This window comes from Mauremys mutica, chromosome 7 (assembly GCF_020497125.1).
Source record: "Mauremys mutica isolate MM-2020 ecotype Southern chromosome 7, ASM2049712v1, whole genome shotgun sequence".
NCBI classification, from domain to species: domain Eukaryota; kingdom Metazoa; phylum Chordata; order Testudines; family Geoemydidae; genus Mauremys; species Mauremys mutica.
The window spans coordinates 113,847,707-113,864,438 of NC_059078.1; the positions used below are offsets into that span (position 1 = coordinate 113,847,707).

Consider the following 16,732-nt stretch of genomic DNA (forward strand, 5'->3'; position numbering starts at 1 on the left):
CTTTACACTGAAACTGCCCATGGATAGAACCTCTCTAGAGTGAAACAACAACACTGCAAAAATGTTTAGGAATCGTGTAGAGAGGAATATGGTATCCAGAGAGCTTGGTACTCCGTAGCAAACTGGACTTAAATTCTGTGGCAGGGCTCTTTGATTTCTGTGCCATTTACTGGAAATTCTGTGGCAGTTTCCTTTAAATTTTAAAATGGAGTGTTTAATAGATTCAGTATGAAAATAGCACAGTCAATACAGTAACACCTGTGCTCTGTATTTTGGCATTACATTCAATTTCTTTTATGTTTCCCCCACATTTTTACTTCAGACATGCTCTAGATTTTTGTACTGACAACACATAGTGGTATTGAGAAGTTGTTAGCAGGAAATTGGGGCTTTTGGCAAATGAGAAGGTGTGGGAGGGTTGGGCCAATGGAATAAGGACACTAGCTAGATGTTTCTGCTAAAGTGATCAGCAGGAAAACAGGTAACAATCCTGACATTCAAATAGTCTCCTGTATGTTTCAGAATTCAGATGACATGTATGTTTCAGATTTAGATGAATGTTGGGCAGTTTGCACCTCTCTGAGCTATTGTCAGGCTGTCTGCACTGTATGGATTATATTCATGTTGTGGTTTTTAAGGCTTTCCTCACAACCAGGAGGGTCGAAACAATTTTTTAAATTCTAGTGTTCAATTCTGTAGAGGAAGGAATCTTGGGGAAATTCCAGATAAAGAGAATCCCAGAATAAACAGGCTATTTGTAACAGGGTGATCTTTTCCTTTTAAGGGATAGTGAGGACCGGAGCCAGCCAGCCCTGTTCCATGAAACAGTCCTTTAAGGTTCCAGGAGTTCTGGAGCAGATGAAGGCCACAGGTAAGGCAGAGACAGATGCTGGGAGAAAGGAAGTGGTCTGAGGGACAAAAACCCAGGCTATGGTTTCTTTAAGGGCCTGGGACCAGGAACCTTGCAGTGTAGGGTGAGAGATGGGTCCCCTCTTTCTCAACAGCTAAGACAAGTTTAGGGAAGGAGGGCATCATATAATTTGCTTTTCCACTCATAATTGCAGAGACACTGGTAGGAGAAGGACTGCTTGCTTGCTGACTAAAGGTAATAATTGGAGATATACCAATCTCCTAGAACTGGAAGGGACCTCAAAAAGGTCATCAAGTCCAGCCCCCTGCCTTCACTAGCAGGACCAATTTTTGCCCCAGATCCCTAAGTGGTCCCCTTAAGTATTGAACTCACAACCCTGGGTTTAGTAGGCCAATTCTCAAACCACTGAGCTATCCCTCCCCAGCCCAGAGAGAAAGGACTGAGGGGGTTTGACCTGATCCCTAAACGGTGAGGATGATTGGAAGGCTGCACCTCAGGAGAGATGCCTTGGAGAAAAGGACTTTGTTATGAAGGTATTGTTCTGAGTTCTATTTGTCTGGAAGACTGTACTGCCAGCCTTGGTAGAACTGGGTGAAGGTCATTTAGAAGGGTCAGCTGGGAGAAGCTGGCTTAGGGCTTTAGTCTGCCTGAATCACAACATAGCCTCAAGAGGGAGGGCTGTGGGGCCTCTGAACCAAGGAGAACATAAGACCGGCCATAACTGGGTGAGACCAAAGGTCCATCTAGCCCAGTATACTGTATTCTGACAGTGGCCAATGCCAGGTCCCCCAGAGAGAATGAACAGAATAGATAATCATCAAGTGATCCATTCCCTGTTGCTCATTCTCAGCTTCTGGCAAACAGAGACTAGGGACACCATTCCTGCCCATCCTGGCTAATAGCCACTGAGGGACCTATCCTCCATGAATGTATCTAGTTTTTTTTTTGACCCCTATTATAGTCTTGGCCTTCACAACATCCTCCAGCAAAGAGTTCCACAGGTTGACTATGCGTTGTGTGAAGAAATATTTCCTTTTGTTTGTTTTAAACCTGTTGCTTATTAATTTCATTTAGTGACCCCTAGTTCTTGTGTTATAAGGAGTAAATAACACTTCCTTATTTACTTTCTCCACACCAGTCATGATTTTATAGATCTCAATCATATCTCTCCTTAGTTGTCTCTTTTCCAAGCTGAAAAAGTGTGAAGTGTGTGAGTGTCCAAGGAACAGGCACTGGAATCTGGATACTAGTGGGCTAGAGAAACCTGCTTGAACCACAGCACAGCTCTATAAAAGAGGACTGTGAAATCCTTGAACCAATGGAAAGAAATTGAGTCTAGGGACCAGGACAGAAAGAACATGGAGGGAAAGTGTCTCCAGAGAAGCCAGGGGCTGTAGTGGGTCTGGCACAGCTCCCTAGACTAGAGGGAGCTGAAGGGGAACCAAGACACTATGGCCCTGGAACAAGAGGTGAGTTTGAAGCCCCTAGAGAGCTGGTGGAAACTGTATTTTTGTAAAAATACATTAGCTCCCAAGAAGGGGAATGTTGCTTTAAATACTCAGGCTGTGAATAAATTTATTTGGAGATCCAGGAGTGAACTGAGGGTAGGGTGCCTGCAGGGGTACACTGTGTCACGAGAGGGCAAGTTCTGGGATGGGACCCTGCTACAAAAGTCAACCAAAACTACAGGCTAAAGGCAGTTATCAACCTGGGCTTAGCATTAAAAAGCATCATACGATTTCTGATGAGCACAAGTGGTCAGCACTTCAGCATTCTGTCTTATCTGAGAGAGAGCACTGCCAACCTCCATAACATACATGGAGAAACACCAATTTACATCTGCTGAGGATCTGGTCCTTATATCCTCAATCCTTCCCTATTGCTAACTCGAGCAAAGGCTGTCCGAAATAAGTTACGGTAAATGTTGATTAAAAAACCCTTTTCCCTTTGGATGTCAAGATTAGGAAGGCACAGAACAAGTAAATCTATGAAAGACTTAGAATAAAGGTAGAGGATTATAAAGGATTAGGGTTTTTGTTTTTGCAATTCCTTAATCTCTCTTTTCTTTACAGGTTCCTGCCTTTGTGATACCCTCGCCCAAGGCTAGAGGCTTGGGACAGAATATCATCACCACTGAAACTGATAGCTAGCAGTTAATGCTGCTCAAGTGGTTAACTACTGTCTTTAGATCTGTGACTATATCTACACTTGGAGTTGGGGGATATGATTCCCAGCTTGCAGAGACATACCCTCACTAGCTCCGCTCAAGCTGATACGATAAAAATAACAATGTAGCTAGGGTAGCAGCTTGGGCTAGCTGCCCCAAATATGTATCTGCCTGGACCCCCAGGTATGCACTCAGGAGACTAGCCTGAGCCACCACCCATGGTACCCCAGCTATACTGCTATTTTTAGTGCACTAGTTCGAACAGAGCTGGTGTGGGTGCACCTACAGGCTGGGAATCACACTCCTGCCCCAAGTGTAGACATAACCTGATATTCCTTGGTACAAACCCCAGCAGCAACACATTGCTGCTATAAACATCCAATCTGCTTTTTGATCTCCTTTATGAGGAATTAAGTTTTATACTCCCATTATCAAGAATTAGGAGTACTCTGGTGGAAAACAACATAGGGGAATAGCAATACGATTGGGCTGCCAAGGGGAAGGCAGGATGGAGATGGAGGAGGGGGAAAGCTAAGGTCTGGAAAAACACTTTTGACCAAAAATTTTAAAAAATGGAAGCCTAAAAATGCATCTTAAATCCCTACCTAGACACGGCAATAAAGAGCCTGATTTTCAGAAGTGCTGCACACCCAGCACTCAGTGGGAAGTTTGTGTGCGTTGCACTTTGCCTGAATTATCACTAAACAGGAAAGAAGTTCAAACCCTTTGTTTTTTAGACTATATAATATTATGTATTATTTGTATGGTGGCTTGGGCTCCGTTGTGCCAAGTGCTCCACAAACGCACAGGGAGACGCAGTCTCTGCCCTGACAAGCTTTCAGTCTGCTTTGAAACAAGATCCTGTTCCAAAGCTCATTGACGTCAGTGGAAAGATTCCCATTGATTTCAATGGGTTTGGATCACAAACAGGAAGAAGGAGTAGGTCAGGGGAGAACTAGGGTCAGGATAATAAGTCATGCAGTAACATAGGTAGGCATAGGACAACTTGATAGCTCCATATCATTGGGGGACTCCTTTTTAATAAATAAGCCTGTTCTTCTAAGGCTATTGCCCCACCTTTCCAGCATTAGTTTGCTGTTTTCTGTATTTAGTTGCGGCCTGATCTGATGCCCATTGAAATCACTGGAGGACACCTATTGGATTCAATGGGGGATGGATCAGGCCTTTATTTTATTTTAGGCTGTTTTAAAGTAGGGACTGGAGAAAAGACAGCTGCTTGGGATAGATTAACTTTAAGCATCTACTTAAGTCCCATTGACTGAAAGGACTTCTTCAATTGAGTCCTTTCCTGAATTGGTGCCAAATTGTGTTCTAGAAAGAGTGGAGGTTGTTCTAATGATGATCCTCATAAACAACTGAACTGTATTTACCCTTAATGGCCAATTCTGTGAGGTGCTAGGCTATATGTTATACGTTTCCTTGTTAAAAATAAATAAATACCTCTTTAAACTGTTAAAATATTTTTTTCAAAAGGCACTTGCATACTATTTTGGTGAGTCCAATATAAAAAGACAGACTGAAAAAAAATTGCCCTGATAGTTCAAGTAGAAAATAATCTAAATCACTGACTAGCATTCAGTAATGTGCTTTTAAAACAAAACAAAAAAAGCAATTATACTCAGTAAATATAATAGGCTAATATGAAATGAGACTGACTGCTAAAAATGTTGATATCTCCAAGGAAATGACTTTAGGCAACTCAGTTTGGGAATGAGAGAGCTAGAAACATACCTCAGAAGTGGTCAACGCTGGGTAACTACTCTATGCGTGGAAAACCTGAAATGAGGCTGTTGATATTAAAGCTAATATCAGGGAAAAGATTTAATATGAAGTGCAAACAAAAGTTCTTGAAAATTCAGTTGCTAAAATGTTTTTGGTTTTTCTACATTCTACATATAAAATTCCAAACAAAGTTGGACTTATGTTTCACAGGATTTTGCTCTGCATGCAAGGGAATTGTCCTGGCACAACCAAGAGAATCTAACATTGATACAGAATTCATTCCTGCAGCTTTCCAGTCCCTGGTTGTTTTTGATTGTTCTTTGTTGTAAGAATAATGATTGCACTGCTTTTGTTAGTGATCCATTAGTATTTCTATTCTAAACTCTTATTTCAAGGGGCTATTATAATTTAGTCATAAAATACTGCATGCTGAAACTGCCATAGGCGTCAACTCAGAAACACATTCAAAATTTGGAGAAAATATCTATTACACTATGTTGCATACATGAATAAACTGAAAAGTACATTTCTCTCTCCTATCCTAACTGCATTGCAGATTTCTGGGCTTTGAAATGTATTATGCGTTTGAGGGGATGTCAAAAGAATCCTCACCAAACTTACAAGACAATGACTTCAACAAGCCTTGGACCGGGCTCATAATTTGTGGGTCTTGTGCTAGTCTCCCAAAATGTGACTCAGCAGATCTGTATGCCCCTGCATTTGAGAAGGTTGATCTAAAACAATAGGTGTGTGTTTTTTGTTTTGCAAACATGGCTGGATTTAAGTGTTTGTGTACATTATTCTTTCCCTGCTGTCTGAAAAAAGGTGGATTATTAAAACAACTTGGTAAGTAATTTACAATTGACTTCGGAAAGACTGATTTATGGTCTTGAGGCTCTTCAGATTTGTAGCCAGCTGTGAATTGTTGGGTTATGGGAAACTTTTCACTTCCTCACTTCTTTCAGGAACCCCAGAGGTTGATAATCAAACTGTAGGTCCAAGGATATCTTGCAGATTTGTGCTTTTTGTTGGAGGTTGTAGGGTTCGAGAATCAACTGGATCATAAACATAGTTTTATCATCTATGGCATGCAAAGGTAAAATAGTGTTAAATCTGCTTAACCATTTTCACAGCATCACGGTGAGAGAATACAATGGAATGGAAATTACTTGCACAAAATGTGACACATTCCTGGCATGTTGCTCACTGAGGGTGACCTGTTTTTCATCTCACAGAGAAGCACACCAAATGTTATGGAATATTCCAACCTCAGCTGCAAAAATCATATTAATTACCTATTGTGTTGCTGACCTGTGCTTAGCATTTTGTGATACTAACAGCCAGAAGCAGGAAAGAAGTGAGGGCAAATCTTACATAGTGTATTGCATTTCTTAGTAACACAAGCTGATTAAGCTGTATGGACCCTGCAATTTTGGCTGAATATAATTTTTTTTCATAGAGCAGAGCCCAGTGTACAAATTTGGATGCCTATTAATGGATCCACATCAATTCTGACATTTAAATCAACAGTTGGACATATAAATGGCTGTTTCACACACAAACATGCTTAGTTAAACATCCATATATAGGATTTGGACAGGCTTTTAAGGAGCCCACATTTGATTTGCAAACTGGGGCATCTTGCAGCATTTCTTAAAAGTTTTCAGATCTGGAATTTGGTCAAACAAGGTCCTCGCTGTAGATTCAGTGAAACCAAAATATTTAGTGAATGTGTTGATTTTTATTGATTTTTTTTGTTGCTTTAAATGATTTGTTATGAAACTTCCTTAAACTTTATTTAAAAATACAAAAACATTAGATTTCAAGAATTTTTAAATGTAATGTTTCATGTTGGGTCAAGTGTAACATTTTGTTCAACCCAAAATGATTTTTTTTTAACTTTTTGATCTGCTGAAAATTTCTTTATTTGGTCTCACCCAAAATGAATTATTTTTCAAGTTTATGAAATTGCCAACAAACCAAAGAAACTGCTATTCACCAGCTCTAGTCCTCAACCTCTTCATATGAAAAGAGATTCACAGAAAGATGAAAGTACATGAGGCAGCACTAAAGGTGCACTTTACTCCTTTACACTTTTTACATATGTTAGACAACACAAAAGTGCTGATCTCAATAAGGATCACTTCACCATCTGTAATTTTGGATGCTGTTTTGTGATTCTTGAACTCAAAAGCCATTATTGTGTTTTTAATATCACTTTGCAAATGATTATTTATAATGTGAGCAAATTTAATTTTGCTCAGTTGCTCTTGACTTTGGAGCAAGACTTATCCTTTTATTTTGGCCTTTGGCCTTCACAGCATCCTCTGGCAATGAGTTCCATAGGTTGACTGTGCATTATGTTAAAAAATACTTCCTTTGTTTGTTTTAAACCTGCCGCCTATTAATTTCATTTGGCGATCCCCTAGTTCTTGTGTTATAAGGAGTAAATAACAATTGCCGATTTACTTTCTCCACAGCAATTATGATTTTATAGACCTCTATCATATCCCCCCTTAGTTGTCTCTTTTCCAAACTGAAAAGTCCCACTCTTATTAATCTCTCCTCAGATGGAAGCTGTCCCATACCCCTAAGCATTTTTCTTGCCCTCTTCTGAACCTTTTCCAATTCCAATATATCTTTTTTGAGATGGAGTGACCACATCTGCGCTCAGTATTCAAGATGTGGGCGTACCATGGATTTATATAGAGGCAATATGATCTTTTCTGTCTTATTATCTGTCCCTTTCCTAATGATTCCCAACATTCTGTTTACTTTTCTGACTGCCGCTTCACATTGAGTGGATGTTTTCAGAGAACTATCCACAATGACTCCAAGATCTTTCTTGAGTGGTAACAGCTAATTTAGACAATGGAGGATGTTGTGAGGGAAGGTTGTTCATGAGAGGATCGTAGTCTTTTGACTACAAAAGGTTGGAGGAGAACCACAGTCTTACTGCCTAGTAGAAGATGATTGTATGGAAGAGTAAGTTCATTAAAGCATTTGAAAATCAAAAGGACAAAAATGAATTGTGTTCCTCTTTTCCTTCGGGAAAATCTGCCATGCTTTTAATAGCAGTTCAAGGGATTGCAGCATATGTAGCTGTAGACTTTCAGAATTTCAGCCCTGCTCCCAGGAACAATGAATAGGTGAGCCGATTCCCCCCACACCCATATTGCTTTTGCTGATGGAGGCCGTTTGGGGTCTTTATTTCCTGTCATGACAACATTATTAGTTCTTGGAGAGTCTGTTCTGTTTGCTCTGGCTTATGCTCAGCTAGCCAGTTGCTGACTTCCAGTCTACAGCCTGATACTTTTGTTCCTCGTCACAGAGGGAAGCAGATTAGGTTTGGTTTTTTCCCCCCTGCAGAGTAGAATGCTCTCCCCCCTCTAGGGCGGCGGGGAGCCACACCGCCTCACTACACTGATGTTATAACAATATCACTCCTAATGTTACAGTTGGCATTATGAGCCACAGTGTGTAACCCATCCTGAGTCTAATAACAAAAGAAAAGGGTTGATTTCATGGATGTTGTATTTAAAACGATTACTAATAATTTAGGGCCATATTATGAATCCTTTACTTTTACAATTAGTCCCACTGAAATCAATTCCTCTAGCTTTGTAATCATATTTGTGGAACTTCTCTAAATTCCCTCCAATATCTTTCTGGGTTGAGGTGCCTAAAGCAGGATGCAATACTTCCGATTCAGTTGCACAAGATGCAGTCTAATCTGAAGTATACACTCTATGTAATATATATCTCTTATACGCATTACAGAACTAGTCAGAAAATGGGAGGTTTTCCCAGAACATTTAGACTTTTTTGTTGAAATACCAAAAACAGAAAAAATTCCAAAAAATTTTCAAAACAGAAATTGAAATTTTCAACAAAAATTCAGAAATGTTCACTGAAAGCAAATACTTCATGAAATAAAGAAAGTAAACAAACTAAATAAAACAACAAAATCATTCCGTAAAAAAACCAGAAATATTTATTCATCCCATCTGTCTTTTCTATATCATTATTAACAATGGGTTTCAGAGTAGCAGCCGTGTTAGTCTGTATCCGCAAAAAGAACAGGAGTACTTGTGGCACCTTAAAGACTAACAAATAAATTTGTTAGTCTTTAAGGTGCCACAAGTACTCCTGTTCTTTTTATTATTAACAATGTTACCATCTCTACCTTGTAATGAGCCTATACAATTGTTAGACTTTCTTTTGTTCCTAATATACTCTTAAAAATCCATATTGTCCTTGGAGTTGCTAACCTCGTATTTCCCTGATGTCTTTTGCTTTCCTCAACAATTTTCTGTACTTCTTAACTTCTAATTTATATCAATTGCTATCTATTTCCCTTTCTTAGACTGCTGCCTTTGCTTTGCCACTGAACCGGGATGTGCTTTTAGGTAAAGTTGGCCTGTTTCTTGACTATAAAATTGTGTTTTTTGAGCCATATAATAAACTCTTAAAGAATTCCCAAGGTGCAGTCACATTTTTCTGTCTTAAGTTTTTCCTCCCAATCAATTTGGCTCATTTTCCTCAGCCTTGGGAAATTAGCCTGTGATGAAGCTGAGAAACTGCCAGCCAGTACAGCAGGGGTTATAGAAAGCCTTTGGACCCTGCTAGCCCTGCCCTGTTATACCTGTGGCCAATGCCAGACTGGAGGGGGCAGAGAAAGAGGGAGCCTGGCTCAGTTCAGGGCTGACCGACGAAGGAGCAAGAGCTAGCTGCCTCTCTATCTGGGGGAAGGGATCACTAACCAGGCAGCCACCTAGGAGTAAGCATTGTCTCCCCAGCCACAGGAAACGGTAGAGGAAACCTAGGAGCCTCCAGCACTGGAGGCAACTGAGAGGGCGAAGCCCAGGGAAATTGTGGGGATCAGCCTCACCAACTTGCAGCTGACCCACCTGAAAGAGCACGGGAGCATGACAAGGCAGTGCTTGAGATGCACGAGAGGACCCTCCGGGAAGCAGGCTGCCCAGCTAAGTTGACTAGAGGGGCCATGTCCCAAACTGAACAGCTGCTGGTAGGAGAATTTATTCTCCTTACCATGAGCGCTGCCCCTGTTCAGGGCTGGGACCCAGTGACAAGGAAGGGCCTGGGTCCCCCTGCTCCCTTCCCCGTCCTCCCCCTTGAGCCTTAAAGACTGAGGCCATGCAACCAAGCAAGGGGCTGGAAGTCACACATTCTAACTAGTAGGCAGTCTGACTCTCCAGGCCACCTGTTACAGAGCCCTTCTGAAGTTTAATTATATCTGTCTATAACAGTATAAATATACTAGTATAAATCCAGAAATAATTCCATTTAACTAAAAATCGGGCGCTGTAGCTTTTGTTAACAACTCATACTTGCAGAAACCATCTAAGTGGACAATGCTTTCCTCTTTATTTTCCTGATAATGCTTTCCTCTTTATTTTAATTTTCTAATTTAATTTAGCTTCACAGCGAGGAGTCTGAATTCAAATTTTTCACAGCAGAATGCAGAGGTTTCTATGCAAGTGATATGTTTCAGAAATGTTATGTAGATCTCAGTTAGGAAATTCATTCTTCCAGGCAAAGGCATACTGCAACATACAATAGAATAGAATTTTCTATCAGGTTTCACCATCATTAAAAATATAACTCATTCAGCTGTGGCTATTATTCTGGCCTACTGTGAGCTGCTTTTGTGAGGGCCATGGATAGAAACAACTCTCAACGATGGCTTATACTCATCATATACACAATTTTAAAGTTCTCCCACTATGGTTGATTAGCCCAACATTTAGTCCCAAAGGACTGACGTTGCTTCTCTTACTAGTCAAGGAACAGAACTGGAGCCCAGATATTGACACCTGATGAATACTAAACTCACAAGGATTTCAGTGGGAGTTTTGCCTGCACAACACAAGTAACCTTTTATGGCCTGATATAAAACCCATGGGAAAAATTACCACTGACTTCAATAGGTCTTGGATAAGACACATCTAGAATGGTTGAACCAACTGTCAGCATTTCAATAAAATCACAATGGACACAACTGAACTTTGGCAGCATTTCATCCCTTATTAGTTCAGTATAAGCATGCCCAATGTTGTTGTTGTATTTTGTTTCCTTACATGCTAATAAATCACTTTATGTTCAGTTACTGGACATAGTTAAATGTCTCTGACATGACACGAACAACAATCTTCTTTTTTAAATTGTCCACGCAGTACTTTTCCCCCCTTTAGTAGAGTAATGAAAGCAGCTGGAGGTAAATTATTACAGTTCAAAGTTACACATTGACATATTTTTCTTTCAGTGTGTGTGCAAAGCTCCCATTAGCAGTTATGAAAGTTCTAGCTGTATCAAGAGAACATATCCCTGTAATTCAATTAATTACAGGAATCAGAGAAATTAGAAATGGAAAATTCCTATCAGCATTAGATCATCTAGTTCATCCCACAACCAGTGCCAGGTGTACTCTATGCAGAGTGAATGAAGGCACCAAAATATTAAACTATTTTTTCATATCTATGATTTATTATACTAAAAACCTAAACAGCAAGCAGTTTCATGGAATGTATTTCTACTGCTCAGTAATAAATCAACCCAATGTATAGAAGAAACGTATATACCTCCAAGCCATGGAAAGGTAGCTGTCCCTGTAGATTTAGTGACTGACATGTTTTGAATGGCAGCCTATAACAACAACACATAACAGCTGTGCATTTTTGTATTACAAGCATGCAAAACCATACACTTCACTGAAGAGTTGGGCTGCTTGGTGAAATCTGTCTAAGTCTTGGCTTAATAGTTCAGATAGCAGTGTTTTGAGACTAGTCAGATCCAAATCTATCAACATCTCCATGGAAGCTTTCATTACTTCTCGGGTATAATTATACATCTATATTCAACAGCAGCAAGAGTGTTACAGAAGACTGACTTTTACTATTCATTATCATGACAGTCTAATTTATCTGCAGAAGGTCAGATAATAAAAGCATTTAGAATATATGTTGCAGTCAGAGCATGAAAAGGCGAAAAACAGGAAGCAATCTTGAGATTTTCATATTTATCTTGGCACTGACTTCTTTCCTTTCCATTTTGCTCGTTGCACAGGCAGAAAAGCCCTGTCTTAATTTCAATCTACAATCAAGTGTTGTATGAATTATGGGTACCTCTGACTGATCTGTTAGGGTAAGTGTGTAAACTGAATATTAGTCCTTATTTAGGACCAGACTGGGACTTTTCACAGAGGAAAGCACTACTCAGTATAAGAAAGGACAGCAGAATCAAACCTAAAAGTTGCTTATTACCATCACCAGCATAATCCCCATTCTGAGATTCTAGTACAGAGTCTAGTACAAACTCATATGGTCCAGTTTTGACACTGGTACTTTTTCATCTGTGAGTAGTTCTACTGATTTCACTACAGCGTGGGTCACTACTCAATGTGATTGTGGCAGAATCTGGATCATAGGGAACAGTGATCCCTATGAAGGGCCAGATTTTGGCTAACCCCTGTGTGAGTATGAAAAAAAGAGAGGGCAGAGCAAAAATTCTTTCTTGCAGGTCCCCCCCTCCCGAAATCAGCCATGTTTGCAGTTTTTGTATTCCTGTGAGAAAAAGATTGCTCCTAGCTAGTGCCCCTAGAGGTGCTAGCCACCCCCCAAAAAGTGGGTGGGAGACAGGGCCATGACTCTCCAGCTGGAATGACCAGAGGGAAAGCGTGTACATCCTTATGTGGTGTAGAAGCAGGTGCATAGCAAGGAGCACAGAGGCACTGTGCCTTCTTGAAGCACAGTCTCTATTGGAGTTCTCACTGAGGAGCCACGTTCCCCTGGCTCCCCTCCAAGTGACCTAGAATCCTGTGGGGACAGTTGAGCCCTACAGCACTTCCAGTGAAAAGGTAAGAGGTTTGGGAAAGAGGTAGGGAAAAGCAGGGGCAGTCATGAGGCTGTTAGATATAATTCACCATCAAGTTTAATGAAGAGAGCTGACCCTTCCCCTAGCTGGATGAAAAACACTCCTCCTCTGTAAGTAGAAATTACACTGAGCTAAAGGTTTTGAAATACAGTTTTCGATCCAGACTGGTGATGCAGCTGTAAAGCAGAACATGTGCCTGCTGAGATTGTAAATGTGGATGTTACTGCTAACTTCAGTGGTTCCCTACGATGGTTCTCCAGACACTGTCATCCTGCCTGTTCAGGCTTTTCCAAAGGGACCAGACTCATGCATTATCTTTACTGTATTTTCTACCTCCCAGCTTTCATCCTGCCTGTCAGCCAGTATATTTTACGCATTGTTGCTCTTTCCAGACTAAGAACTCATGTCTCCTGAGCAGTAATTCTCTCCTCTTCTTGCCTTACTTGCCTGACTATGTCATCAGTCAATATTTTCTGTCTCAAGTCTTCTCAGCTTGGTAACTTCCCTTCCGGAAATGCCTAAATCCAATATAAGCACATAGGCTAGTCCCCATTTGCACTTTATCTGCTTCTCTAGAGCCTAATATAGATTGTCACCCCCTCATAGAATCCTAGAATCTCAGGGTTGGAAGGGACCTCAGGAGGTCATCTAGTCCAACCCCCTGCTCAAAGCAGGACCAATCCCCAACTAAATCATCCCAGCCAGGGCTTTGTCGAGCCTGACCTTAAAAACCTCTAAGGAAGGAGATTCCACCACCTCCCTAGGTAACCCATTCCAGTGCTTCAACACCCTCCTAGTGAAAAAGTTTTTCCTAATATCCAACCTAAACCTCCCCCACTGCAACTTGAGACCCTCTGAGCTGAGACTATGACTGTGTTTCCTTTCCTCAGGGCACACTCAGGTTCCAAGCCTTAGGGGTGGCCAAGCTGTGCTCAGCACAGTTTCCAACTGTGGGAGGGAAGGTGGCTTTGAGCCAGAGTAGCACTCCTCCAATGTCTGGAGCTGCTAGGTGGGCCTGCCACTGTCCAAAATTTAGGGTGACCGGATGTCCCGATTTTATAGGGACAGTCCCAATTTTGGGGTCTTTTTCTTATATAGGCTCCTATTACCCCCTATCCCCTGTCCTGATTTTTCACATTTGCTGTCTGATCACCATACCAAAATTAGACCAGCCTTCAGGCTGCTTTAACTTATGCTTTTTGCTAATGGCTACACAGGTGCCATTATGTCACACGTTGTTTACTTGGATACTGCGGTGCTCAAGCCATGCCCCGCCCCTGCATCTGACATGTCCCTTGAGCAGGGGCTATGAGTGGGTGTGGTGTACACTAGTACAATACTCAGCTGGCTATTTAGGCCAGCTTTCTATCTGTATTGTACTGCTGGACCAATGCTCAGCAGAATTAGAGACGGCCCGGATGAAAGCATGCTTTAGTTTCCATTTCAACCTGTCTTTACCTTTCCACAGGAAAGCATTAATTCTCCTGCAAAGGTTGTTGAGACATACTGAACTCCAAATGCCCTCTCACAGAATGGCAGGTCATATTTGGATGGTGATTATTACTAATTGTTTGCAGAATGCCTTATGTACATGAGGTGCTTTCAATAGCACAGAGTTCCATATGCTTCCTGCAAGATGCTGAGCACTTCCTACAGGGGTGGAGCACCTTTCTCTCCTACTTAATGGGAGATAAGGGTGCTCCACACATTGCAGGATCAAGCCTGTGGATTAATTAGCCTCTGTTTCTGACTAAAGCAAGCACTGAACAATAGTTCAGGGTCCTGTTGGTATCTCCACTTTGTTTTCCTCCACCCCGATCTATAAAAGAAAACTACATAAATGCTGAACTTTAGCAATGTCATTCAATACTGAATAATGATGTAAATAACCTTTAAAATGTGATATATTGTTCCTTTTGTAAGCAAAGCAAAGCCTGGAACCTTTTTAGCTAGTTTGTAAAGTGAAAGACGTTCCTGGGGGCAAATAGAAAAGATTTACTAATGCTGATATACAGTAACCATGGCACCTGCTCAGCTCTTGAATGCAGAAGAAGCAATAGCGAGCTGGAATAAAAACAAAAAAGAAAGTGCAAATGGATGAACTAAAAACAAGCGAGATGAATGCAAGTGTAATGATGCTAGGAGAGGGTGACCAGATATCCCAATTTTATAGGGACAGTCCTGATTGTTGGGTCTTTTTCTTATATAAGCTCTTATTACCCCCTACCCCTGTCCCGATTTTTCACATTTGCTGTCTGGTCACCCTACACTAGGAGTAAATTTTTGTCAGGGAAGGTGTTCTTTTTGCTGAAAGGTTGGCTTTCAGTACATCTAGTGACTGTTCCAGAGCCCACCGAAATCAGCTGAAAGCTCTTATTTGCCTGGGCTTTGGATAAGGTCCCTGAATGTTTGCTAGGAAGGATGAGATTTTGTCTCCATAAAGATTTAAGGAAGGGTTTTTATCTGGACCTTGCTGTATTAAGGTGCAGGGTCTCTAGAGCTGGTCAGGATTTTTTTTGGCACAACACTTCTTTGGTTGGAAAATGCTGACTTGTCAAGAAGACTTCTCAGGATGGAATAGAGAGAGAGAGACACACACACTCACCCCAGAGCAGCCAATAACCCAGATGGGATGTGGGAGACCCAAGTCCCTGCTCTAAATTAGGAAGAGCAGGGACTTGAACCTCAGGCTATGGCTACACTACAGAACGTATAGTGCCGCAGCTGCAGCTGTGATGGGTGGATGATCTGAGCCTAAGGGAGAGAACTCTCCCATCGACTAAATTACTCCAGCCCCCCGAATGAGAACTTCTCCCGCTGACTTAGAAACAAGAGTGGATATTCCCAGACATCACACGGACCCAGATAGTCTACAACAAGTCAGAAGGGACATGATTAGCTTCCTCTACAACTACTTACTTTAAATCTTATAATAAAGCACATCACGAGATTCACAAAGCACTGGAAATGCAACCATCCAATCCCCCAATGCTTCTTATCAGTGATGAAAGAGATGTCTCCATTTGGATTGTGTCCAAAAGAGCATAGTAAGTGTACTATGAATTCGTTGGAAACTTGATTAAACTTGACTGTTCCATTCTCTCTCACCAGGGGATGAATTAAAAAAAACCCACTTTTGTGCTTTCATTTCAAGTACAAACATCTTCCTTCTGAACCCATTTAATGAATTTTCCAGTGCTTAACATCCTCTTAAGCCTGACTGTTTGTTTATTAGCATCATCATCTTTCAACTTTCTGCAGCACCGCACAGCCCTGTATCTGAAGAAATGGCAATTAGGGTGTCAAAGTTTCATTTTAGGAGGGTGTTTCTTTGAGCAGAGAATAACTTACATCAGTTTGAAACTTGTCTTCAGTGCTGTGTAGTTCTTATTCTACGTGGCATTTTCATTCTTGTATCATCTTCAGCTTGTTTACTGAATGCCCAGCCTGCTTGTTAAGTTGAGAATAGTGCAACTCCTGCGATGAAGCTGTGAATATTAACATTTGTCTGAAACAGATCAGGTTTGCTTTTTAATCAGAACTGGTTCGCAGGTTGTGGGAATGGTTCTGGTGTGAACAAACCTGCTTTTCTCGTGTTAGAATTTCATTTCAAAGCGGCAGGCAGCAGTTGGGTTTGTATGTGTTCACACCTGCTTGCAAGGTGGTGGCTTGAAAAATATCACTCTGAGCTCTAGCCAGAGAAAGGTGGGTTTTGTTGGTTGTTTGTATATCCAGCTGCTCCTTCCTTAAAAGTTTATTCAAAGCCACACAATTAAAAATAATCATTGAGGCAGAAGGAGTAAGGAGGAGAGGGGCTGTGAGAGGAATATGGAGGAGAGAAGGTGGCAGAAGACTGGGCTGTAGGAATCCCAGTACTGGGGGAAATCAAATGAATTTTAAATGCAGGGTTCCACCACTGAGCTGGAACATGGTGTGATGTCTGGGAGCCTTTTTTGCAGGAAGTATATCACCTGCAATCTGTGCCATTAAGAGGTGACCTGTGCTCCAAGGAAGCACATGGGGATGACAACTATGCAGCTTTTTGAGGGGCAACTGTA

General features: G+C 41.2%; 1 long non-coding RNA gene across 1 annotated transcript; it reads left to right on the forward strand.

Moving 5' to 3' along the window:
- Positions 1-218: 218 nt before the first annotated feature.
- LOC123374786 lies at positions 219-3,120 on the forward strand. The gene is made up of 4 exons (XR_006581200.1): positions 219-481; positions 785-871; positions 2,047-2,340; positions 2,944-3,120. It is a non-coding gene; the product is annotated as an uncharacterized LOC123374786 (long non-coding RNA).
- The last annotated feature ends 13,612 nt before the right edge of the window (positions 3,121-16,732 follow it).